Source organism: Etheostoma spectabile, unplaced genomic scaffold (assembly GCF_008692095.1).
Source record: "Etheostoma spectabile isolate EspeVRDwgs_2016 unplaced genomic scaffold, UIUC_Espe_1.0 scaffold383, whole genome shotgun sequence".
In the NCBI taxonomy this organism is placed as follows: Eukaryota; Metazoa; Chordata; class Actinopteri; order Perciformes; family Percidae; genus Etheostoma; species Etheostoma spectabile.
The window spans coordinates 18142-28171 of NW_022605597.1; the positions used below are offsets into that span (position 1 = coordinate 18142).

General features: G+C 41.0%; 1 long non-coding RNA gene across 1 annotated transcript in view; it reads left to right on the plus strand.

Annotated features, from left to right (window-relative positions):
• The window catches only part of LOC116686524 (uncharacterized), a 16878-nt gene that overhangs the window by 4304 nt on the left and 2544 nt on the right, over window positions 1-10030 (plus strand). Inside the window, exon 2 of the long non-coding RNA XR_004331283.1 lies at window positions 6289-6294. This is a non-coding gene — a long non-coding RNA (uncharacterized LOC116686524). The remainder of the gene's footprint in view (window positions 1-6288; window positions 6295-10030) is intronic.

Consider the following 10030-nt stretch of genomic DNA (forward strand, 5'->3'; position numbering starts at 1 on the left):
TTCTAACACGCTTTGCTGTGTTGATTGTCTCTTTTAATTTATTTTAACGTCATATGTACAACGCTTTGTGTTGGTCCTGTGCTCCTTTAATTAGCGTCATTTTTTTATAACACGCTTCCGTTTTATTCCGTTTCATTTGCGTTCATATAACACCGCTTGGTCGTCTCCTTTTAGCGTCAATATAAACACGCTTTGGTCGTTTTTCCCTTTAGTACTTTAAGCGTTCATTTTTTATAAACACGCTTGTGGGTCGTAATCCTTTAGCATTCATATGCACAACACGCTTGGTAGTCTTCCTTTTTTAGCATCATAACAACACGCTTGGTGTCTCTTTAGCGTCATCATATAACACACGCTGTTGGTGTCCCTTTAGCGCATCTAACATGCTTGGTGTCTCCTTTTTTAGCCCTTTAGCGTTTCTTATATTTCTGCACGCGCGCTTGGTCGTCTCCTTTAGCGTCATTATAACACGCTTGGTTTGTCTCCTTTAGTGTCATATAACACGCTTTGGTTTTTGTCTCCTTGTTTAGCATCATTTAACACGCTTGGTTGTTCTCCTTTTAGTGTCATGTAACCGCTTGGTTGTCTCCTTTAGTGTCATTGTACCACGGGCTTGGTTGGTCTTCTTTTAGTGTAAATTTAGAACATGCCTTGTGTCTCCTTTAGAGTCCATCATAAACACGCTTGGTCGTCTCCCTTTTGCGTCATTTATTAAACACGCTTGGGTTTGTCTCCTTCTAGCATCAAAACAACACGGCTTGGTCCGTCTCCTTTAGTTTAATATAAAGTTGGTTAGCTCCCTTTAGCGTCATTTTTATAACATGCGTGGGGTTTTGTCTCCTTTAGCGTCATATTAACACGCTTTGGTTTTTTTTTGTCTCCGTAGCGTCAAAAAATTGCTTTTGGTCCCTTCTCCCTTTTACCCCAGATCGAGCGTCATCTATAACAAGCTAGGGGTTGCCTCCTTTAGGTTATAAACGCTTGGTTGTCTACTTTAGCGTTCATAACACGCTTTTTGTTGTCTTCGTAGTTTGTCATTCATATTTATAAATATGCTTGGGTGTATTCCTTTTTTGTTTAGCGTCATGACCACGCGTGGTTTTGTCTTCTTTAGGCGTCATCTAACACGCTTTTGGTTTGTAGTCTGTAGTGTCATATAACACGCTTGGTTGGTTGTCTCCTTTTTTGTAGCGTCATTATTTAAACGCTGGGTGGTATTCTTTAGCTGGCAGCGTCATATAAACATGCTTGGGTGTCTTCTTTATAGCGTAATTATATAACATGCTGGTGTCTCCTTTAGCGTCACTATATCCGGCTTGGTGGTCTCCCTTAGCGTCATTATAACACGCTTGTTGGTCTTGTCTCCATTTTAAGGGTATATGTGATTATGGAATATTCTATACGCGCTGGATGATTGATGATGGTGTGAATTGAAACACCTCCATACCCAGGGGGGCTCCGTGGATCAGCCACTCTCACAGGCGAGTGGGATTGAACTCCCCAGAATATGCAAGCCAGCGCTGACCCCTGGCGTAGCTTCCCAGGAGGCAGAATTGCATTTCTAAGTGGTGTCAAAGTGTTGCGCCTCCCTCCCGGCGGTTTGCGAGAGACAGAAGGGAGGAGGAGCAAGCAATGTTGCGAGGAGAGCAGGGAGAGAGGTAGCAGCAATGGAGAGCACAGCAGCAACAGGAGAGCAGCAACGGTACAGCAGAGTAGCAGTACAAGCAGGCAATGACGGAGCAGGAGGAGAGCAGCAAAGCAAAATAGCAATTGGAGAGCAAGAGAGCAAGGTCTTTGCGCGGGAGAGCAAAGCAGCAAAGCAATGGAGCATGAGAAGTGAGTTTGCTGAGAGAGAGAGCAGCAATGGAGCCGTCAAATGGAGACGTGCATAAGAAGGGGGCCCATTTTTTTCAGCGTTTCAAAGACGGCCTCTCTAGGAATTTATCAGGGAGGAAACCAGAAGAAAAGGTAAAAAGGAAGAAAAAGGGGAAAGGAGAAAACCGGAATCCTTCACTCTGCGGCGGCACAGGAAATGTCCTTCCCTGCGGGGCAGGAAAAAGGAAGGAAAAAAGGGAAAAAAAAATTGTGACAAACTGCTGTTAATTTGTTTTAAAATGCATATTTGTGAGACACTGATATGCATTTCAACCTCTGATGATCGCTTCTTTGATCAGTCTCCCAACGCACACAAAGCCGAGTCGCAGATTATTTTTTTGTTTCTCCGAATCTTGTTTTATTCAAATATTTTGTTTCTGTATTTTTATCATAGTTATACCGTATTTCATGCATATGTTCATGTATGTTGATATATCCTAGCAATTCATTTTATATTTATATTCTAGCTGTTGACGAATTTGGAGCCTGGTTTTGTGTTGTTGTTTTGTTTTGTCACACTTATGATTTCCCAATTTATTGAATCAATAAATATCTATTTCTTTTTCTTTCTATCTATGTTTTATCATTCTTACTGTTATATATGGATAGTTTGCTCTCTAGGGGGACTGCCCTTGTGCAACCACCACATTGTTTTTTCTGCCCCCCTACTTAATTTTATATTTTTATTAGGTGTGGTGTGTGTTCAGGGGGCACTGAATAGGTTTGTGCTTTTTAAAAAGTGCTGTTTTTTTCTTTGTTTTTTTTTGCAAGATTACCTGCACCTTGTGTGTATAATGACAAATCAATAAAAAGACTACATCTATCTATCATCTTTCTTATATAGTCTATCTATCTATCGATAATCATATTCTATCCATCTATCTACCATCGTATCTTATTTCTGATGTTATAATTTTTCTATATAATTCTGCTATTTCTGGATATATATTCACACTTCGGAACTGATGGGGAGGGGAGGCGGTTGTCGTTTGTTTTGATTTTTTTAATACTGCGGAGACGCTCCGTGATTATGGTACGCCAGCAGGCCACCAGAGTTTTGCACAGCCGTTTTTGCGACAGAGTGGGTGGTGTTGTGTGTGTGTGTGTGGTGGGGGTTGTGTGTTGTGTGTCGTGTTCTGGTGTTGGTGTGTGGTGTGTGGTGTTGTGTGTGTGTGTGTGTGGTGTGTCGTGTTGGTTGGGTTGGTCCGTCTGTTTTTGTGTGGGGGGGGGGGTTCTTTTTTTTGGGCGGGGGTGGGGGGGGGGGGGCGGGTGGGGGGGGTGGGTGGGTGGGGGGGGGGGGGTCACATGAACTGTGCGTTAAAGATTATAACCCCTCCTTATTCATTATTTCCGATTGCATTCGCGCTTGTGACAGGGGACGTTATTTTTAAAATCTAATCTAATTTAATATATGAATAAAAGATCCCTCAAGAAGAAATTAAAATGGTCAAAATCTGAAGAGAGTGTTTGGTCTCTCAATATCTGTATTCTGAAGTCTCTGTACTTAGACCTTAGTGGTCATCTAATACTGATTTCTGAAGTCTCTTTTTATATATAGACTTATTTTGTGGTTCCATAATACGTATCTGACAGTCTCTTGATATAGACAATTATTTGTCGGGTTCCCTAAACTGTAGCTCTGGAAGGCTATCTTTTATATAGACATTAGTGTTCCCTAATACTGTTAGATGAAGTCTCTTGATTAGATACTTAGTTGGTCCCTAATACGTATGCTGAAGTCTCTTGTATATAGACCTTATTGTGGTCCCTAATACTTGGATTGCTGAAGTCTCTTTATATAGGACCGTATGTGGTCCCTAATATCTGGTCTTTAGTATACCCTGTGTGTCCTAATATTTTGAAAAGTTCTTCTTTTATATAGGACCTTATGCCTTATTTTGAGGTCCTCTAATAGACCTATGGTCCTAAACTGATATAGTTCTGTTTATATACAGCCTTAGGGGTCCCTAATTACTGTATTCAGAAGGTCTCTTATATAGACCTTATGGTCCTAATACTTATTCGAAGTCCTCTTTTTATATCAGGCCTTAGTGGGGTCCCTAAACTGTATCTGCTGATATGTCTTTATATCAGCCTTAGTGGGACCTAATATGTAGCTGAAGTCTTTTATATAGACCTTCTAGTGGTCCTAAACTGTATCTGAGTTTCTTATATAGACCTTATTTTTGTGGTCCCTAATACTGTATCTGAAAGTTCTTTTTATATGAGACTTACGTGGTCGACCTAATACTGTATCGTGAAGGCTCTTATTAGACCTTAGTGGTCCTGAATACTGTAGCGAAGTCTCTTTGTTATGACCTTAGTGGTCCCAATACTGTACATGAAAGTCTCTTTTATATAGTACCTTGTGTGTCCCTAATACGTATCGAAGTGACCGTTATGAGAGACGTTATGATGTGTAATTTAATTTCTATTAATTTGAATGTTCCTTTTATATTCAATTCATGCTGCTGGTTTCAAGAGTGTATTCGGTTCACTCAAAGGTCATCAACACGACATCTGTCATTCACACATGTAACTAATTGAGCACAGCTGCGGGTGTGGGTTTGTGTGCGTCATTGCGGTTTGGGTTGGTGTATGTTTGTCCTATTGGCATGTGTGTGTTGTGTGTGTGTAGTCTGTATGTCTATTTGTGGTGTTTTCAATGTGTCCGTGTGCGGGTGGTTGTGTGTGTGTAGTGTGTTGTGTCCAGTGTGTGCGTGTGTGGTGTGTGCTTGTTGGTCGTCCGTTGTGCGTTGTGTTGTGGTGTTCGTGTTTTTGTTATGTCTGTGTGTGTGTTGGTGTGTATGTCGCTCTGGTGTGGTGTTGTGTGGTCTGTCATGGTGTATGTATGTTTGTTTGTTATGATCTGTGTGTATGTGTGGCTGGTGTGTGGGTGATGTGTGGTTGTTGACACACACAGACACACACGGACACAAACACACACACACACACACACACACACAGACATGAAAACACACAAAGAGACATACAGACACACACACACACACACACACAGACATACAAACATACACACACACGCACGCATACGCACACACACACACACACGGTGCTGCATTATTGACATGTTGATGACAGTGTCGTGTTGATACCTTTGAGTAACCGAACATCTCTGAAACCCAGCAGCTGGAATATGAAATAATAAAAGAGAAATTACAATATTAAAGGAAATGAATTACTCATCGTCTTCATAACGGCACTTCAGATACAGTATTAGGGACCACTAAGGTCTATATAAAAGAGACTTCAGCTACAGTATTGGGAACCACTAAGGTCATAAAAAGAGACTTCGCTACAGATAGTAGGACCACTAAGGTCTAATATAAGAGACCTTCACGATACAGTAATTAGGGCCAACTAAGGTCTATATAAATAGAGACTCAGATACAGATTAGGGACCACTAAGGTCTATATTAAAGAACTTCAGATACAGTATTAGGGACCATAGAAGGTCTATATAAAGAGCCTCATACTTGCACAGGTATACTAAGACTGAGATACTTAGGGACCACTAAGGTCGATATAAAAGAACTCCAATACATATTAGAAAACAAGACCATAAGGTCTAATAAAGAGACTTCAGATACAGTATTAGGGACCCTAAGGTCTTATATAAAAGAGACTTCAGTATCAGTATTAGGGATCCACTAAGGTCTATATACAAGAGACTCAGATACGTATTAAGGGGACCACACTAAGGTCTATATAAAAGAAGACGTTCAAACATATTAGGGACCAATCAAGGTCTATATAAAGCAGCCGTTCGATCCAGTATTAGGGAACCACTAAAGGTCTATTAAAGAGACTTGCATACAAGTATTAGGGACCATAAGGTCTATATAAAGAGACCCAGTACCAGTATATAGGGACCACTAGTCGTATATAAAAGACTGGTCGAACGACATTATTAGGGACCCATGACTATACGGTCTAATAGAAAGAGACTTCAGATACAGTATTGGGACCACTAAGGTCTATATAAAGAGACTTCAGATACAGTAGTAGCCCGACTAAGGTCTATATAAAGAGACTTCAGATCACAGTATTAGAGACCAACATCTCTCAGTTTTGACTTTAATTCTTCTTGAAGGATATTTATATTCATATTAAATTAGATTTAGATTTTACGTCTGTCAGCGCGATAAATCCGGAAATAATGGGATTATATATTTAACCACAGGTCAGTGTGACCCCCCCCCCCCCCCCACACACACACACCACACCACAACACACACACACACACCACACACACACACACACACACACACACACACACACACACACACACACACACCCACACACACGCTGCCATTTCACTGGAGCTTCATCGCAGTATTAAACCGACAGCCGTCCCTCCCCCATCAGTCCGAAGATAGATATCCAGATAGATAGATAAGAGTAGATAGAAACGATAGAAAATAGATAGATGATGATAGATGGATATGATAGATTACGATTAGTATTCACTCAGCCATCTGTCTTATGATAGATACGAGCTGACATTAGCATAGCTCATATACATTAATAGGTTCTTTTTACATGTGCATTTATTACACAAGTGCAGTATCTGTGCAACGAGATTTAAGCAAAACCTTTACAGTGCCACCACAACATATAAAAATATAAAATGTAAGTAGGGCAGAAAAACAATGTGGTGCACAGTCCTGAGAGCAACTATACACATATATAAAACAGTAGAATGATATAAAATAGTAGAAAGAAAGAAATAGATATTTATTGATCTCAATAAAATGGGAAATTATAGTGTTACAGCATCAAAATCAGTCACACAGCTCAGAATATAAATATAAATGAAATACTAGGATACAATATACATACATACAATATGCATGAAATAATAATACTATGAATAAAATACAAGAACAAATATTTGAATAAAACAAGTCGGGAATACAAAAATGTGCGACTGCTTGTGTGTCGTTGGGAGACTGAATCAAAGCGATCATCAGAGGTTGAAATGCTTCAGTGTCTCATGCATTTTACAGCAGTTTGTCCCATTTCCTGCCCCGCAGCCGGTTTTCTTCTGGTTCCCTGATAAATTCCTAGAGCCGTCTTTGAACGCTGCACGGCTCATTTGACGGCTCCATTGCTGCTCTCGCACCGCCAACTTGACCACTTAGAAATGCAATTATGCTAATTGGAGCTACGCGCGGGGGTCAGCGCTGCATTCTGGGAGTTCATCTCGCCTGTGAGTGGCTGATCCACGGAGCCCTGTGGATGGAGGTGTTTCATCCAGCGCTGTACTAGATATTCCATAATCACATATACTCCTTAAATGGAGACAACCAAGCGTGTTATATGACGCTAAAGGAGACCACCAAGCGCGTGATATATGACGCTAAAGGAGACAACCAAGCATGTTATATGACGCTAAAGAAGACAACCAAGCGTGTTATATGACGCTAAAGAAGACAACCAAGCGTGTTATGACGCTAAAGGAGACAACCAAGCGTGTTATATGACACTAAAGAAGACAACCAAGCGTGTTATATGACGCTAAAGAAGACAACCAAGCGTGTTATGACGCTAAAGGAGACAACCAAGCATGTTATATGACACTAAAGAAGACAACAAAGCGTGTTATGAGCTAAAGGAACAACCAAGCGTGTTATATGACGCTAAAGGAGACAACCAGCGTGTTTATGACGCTAAAGGAGACGACCAAGCATGTAGTGACGCTAGAGACAACAAGCGTGTTATATGACGCTAAAGAGACAACCAAGCATGTTATATGACGCTAAAGGAGATAACCAAGTGGTGTATATGAACTAAAGGAGAGACCAAGCGTGTTGTTGATGCTAAAGGAGACAACCACAGTGTTATATGACGCTAAAGGAGACGACCAAGCTGTTATGACGCTAAAGGGACAACCAAGCATGTTATATGACACTAAAAGAAGACAACCAAGCGTGTACATGACACTAAAGGAGACAACCAAGCGTGTTACATGACACTAAAGGAGACAACCAGGCGTTATATGAGGCAAGGAGACAACCAAGCGTGTTATATGACACTAAGGAGACAACCAGCGTGTTATATGCGCTAAAGGAGACGACCAAGCGCGATGATATGACGCTAAAGGAGAAACCAAGCATGTTATATGCGCTAAGGAGACAACCAAGCGTTTTATATGACGCTAAAGGAGACAACCAAGCGTGTGTATGATGCTAAAGGAGACGACCAAGCGTGTTGTATGATGCTAAAGGATACGACCAAGGTGTATATGACGCTAAAGGAGACGACCAAGGTGTTATATGACGCTAAAGGAGACGACCAAGCGTGTTATATGACGCTAAGGAGACGACCAAGCGTGTTATATGACGAAAGGAGAGAACAAGCGTGTAATATGACGTTAAAGGAGACAACTCAAGCGTGTTATATGACGCTAAAGGAGACGACCAAGCGTGTTATATGACGCTAAAGGAGACGACCAAGCGTGTTATATGACGCTAAAAGGACAACCAAGCGTGGTATAAAGAGCTAAAGGAGACAACCAAGCGTGTACATGACACTAAAGGAGACAACCAAGCGTGTTCATGACACTAAAGGAGACAACCAGCGTGTTATATGAGCTAAAGAGACGACCAAGCGTGTTATATGACGCTAAAGGGACGACCCAAGCGGTGATATATGACGCTAAAGGAGACAACCAAGCATGTTATATGACACTAAAGAAGACAACCAAGCGGTGTATATGACGCTAAAGAAAGAAAACCAAGCGTGTATGACGACTAAAGGAGAAAAACCAAGCGTGTTATATGACACTAAAGAAGCAACCAAGCGTGTATATGACGCTAAAGAAGACAAACAAGCGTGTTATGACGCTAAAGGAGACAACCAAGCGTGTTATTACGCTAAGAGACACCAGCTGCTGACATAAAGAAGACAACCAAGCGTGTTATGACGCTAAAGGAGACAACCAAGCGTGTTATATGACGCTAAAGGAGACAACCAAGCGTGTGTTATTGATGCTAAAGGAGACAACCAAGCGTGTTATAAGACGCTAAAGGAGACGACCAAGCGTGTTATATGATGCTAAAGGAGACAACCAAGCGTGGTTATATGACGCTAAAGGAGACAACCAAGCGTGTGTTATTGATGCTAAAGGAGACAACCAAGCGTGTGTTATTGATGCTAAAGGAGACAACCAAGCGTGTGTTATTGATGCTAAAGGAGTGTTTTTTAGCATCAATAACAATGACAAAGCGTCCTTGTGTTACGAGATGGGAGTGAGAACGTGTTCCAATTCTCCAGGTTTTAAGATATCTCTCTTTGACATTTCAGCCAATGGAAAAGCAGTGGATTTTATTTATGTTGTTCACAGCACTAGAGCATTGTCGCCATCTTTCCAGAAAGAGTGTCCCTGTTATTCTGTCCACAGACGTCAGTGTAAGACGTTGTATTCTAGGCAACCAAACCAACACCTTTGTAATTCTCTTGAAGAAGAAGCTACAGCATCACTGTCTGCTGTTGTCCTTTAACAACAGTTTCCTCTTCTTTCCATATTATGTATGACTAATTATATTTTTGGTCCTCGTGGGCACTTCAGCCCAAGAGATCTTTACTGTTCACATCCTGTTTTTCGGAGGAGAAGTTCTTTAACTAGCGAGGGAGCAGCGGACGACCTTCCCATGTTCTGAAGACTTTTTTAAGTGTCATTACCTTCTTAATGATAACACAAATCGCTTAGCAATTAAGAAACGCTCTCAAACAAAAGCAACTTAGCAAACCATCAGCTAAAACAACGAGAAGATTTCCACTAATTAAAAAATGATTCAGGCTGGTGCAGCAGATCTCTCTTAAAGACTCTTCAATTACCGAAACCTCCTCAGCGAGATTAGAACAATAAGTTATCACGGAGTTGCGCGCTTCGCAAAGTTTTTGTTGGTTCGAAACGGTTCAACTTTTATAATTGTGTTTCCGCTGGAAGATTTCAGAAGAACTGGACTTGAAATGATTTAAAAAGTTTAATTAGCTTTTTCCTCTTCTGCGTTCCTTGAAGAGGAAACAGTGGATTCCACTGTGAGTTTGTCAATGGTTAACCCTCACGTTGTCCTCGGGTCAAATTTGACCTGTTTTCAGTTTTTTTTATCACAGAATATGGGCCTTCAAA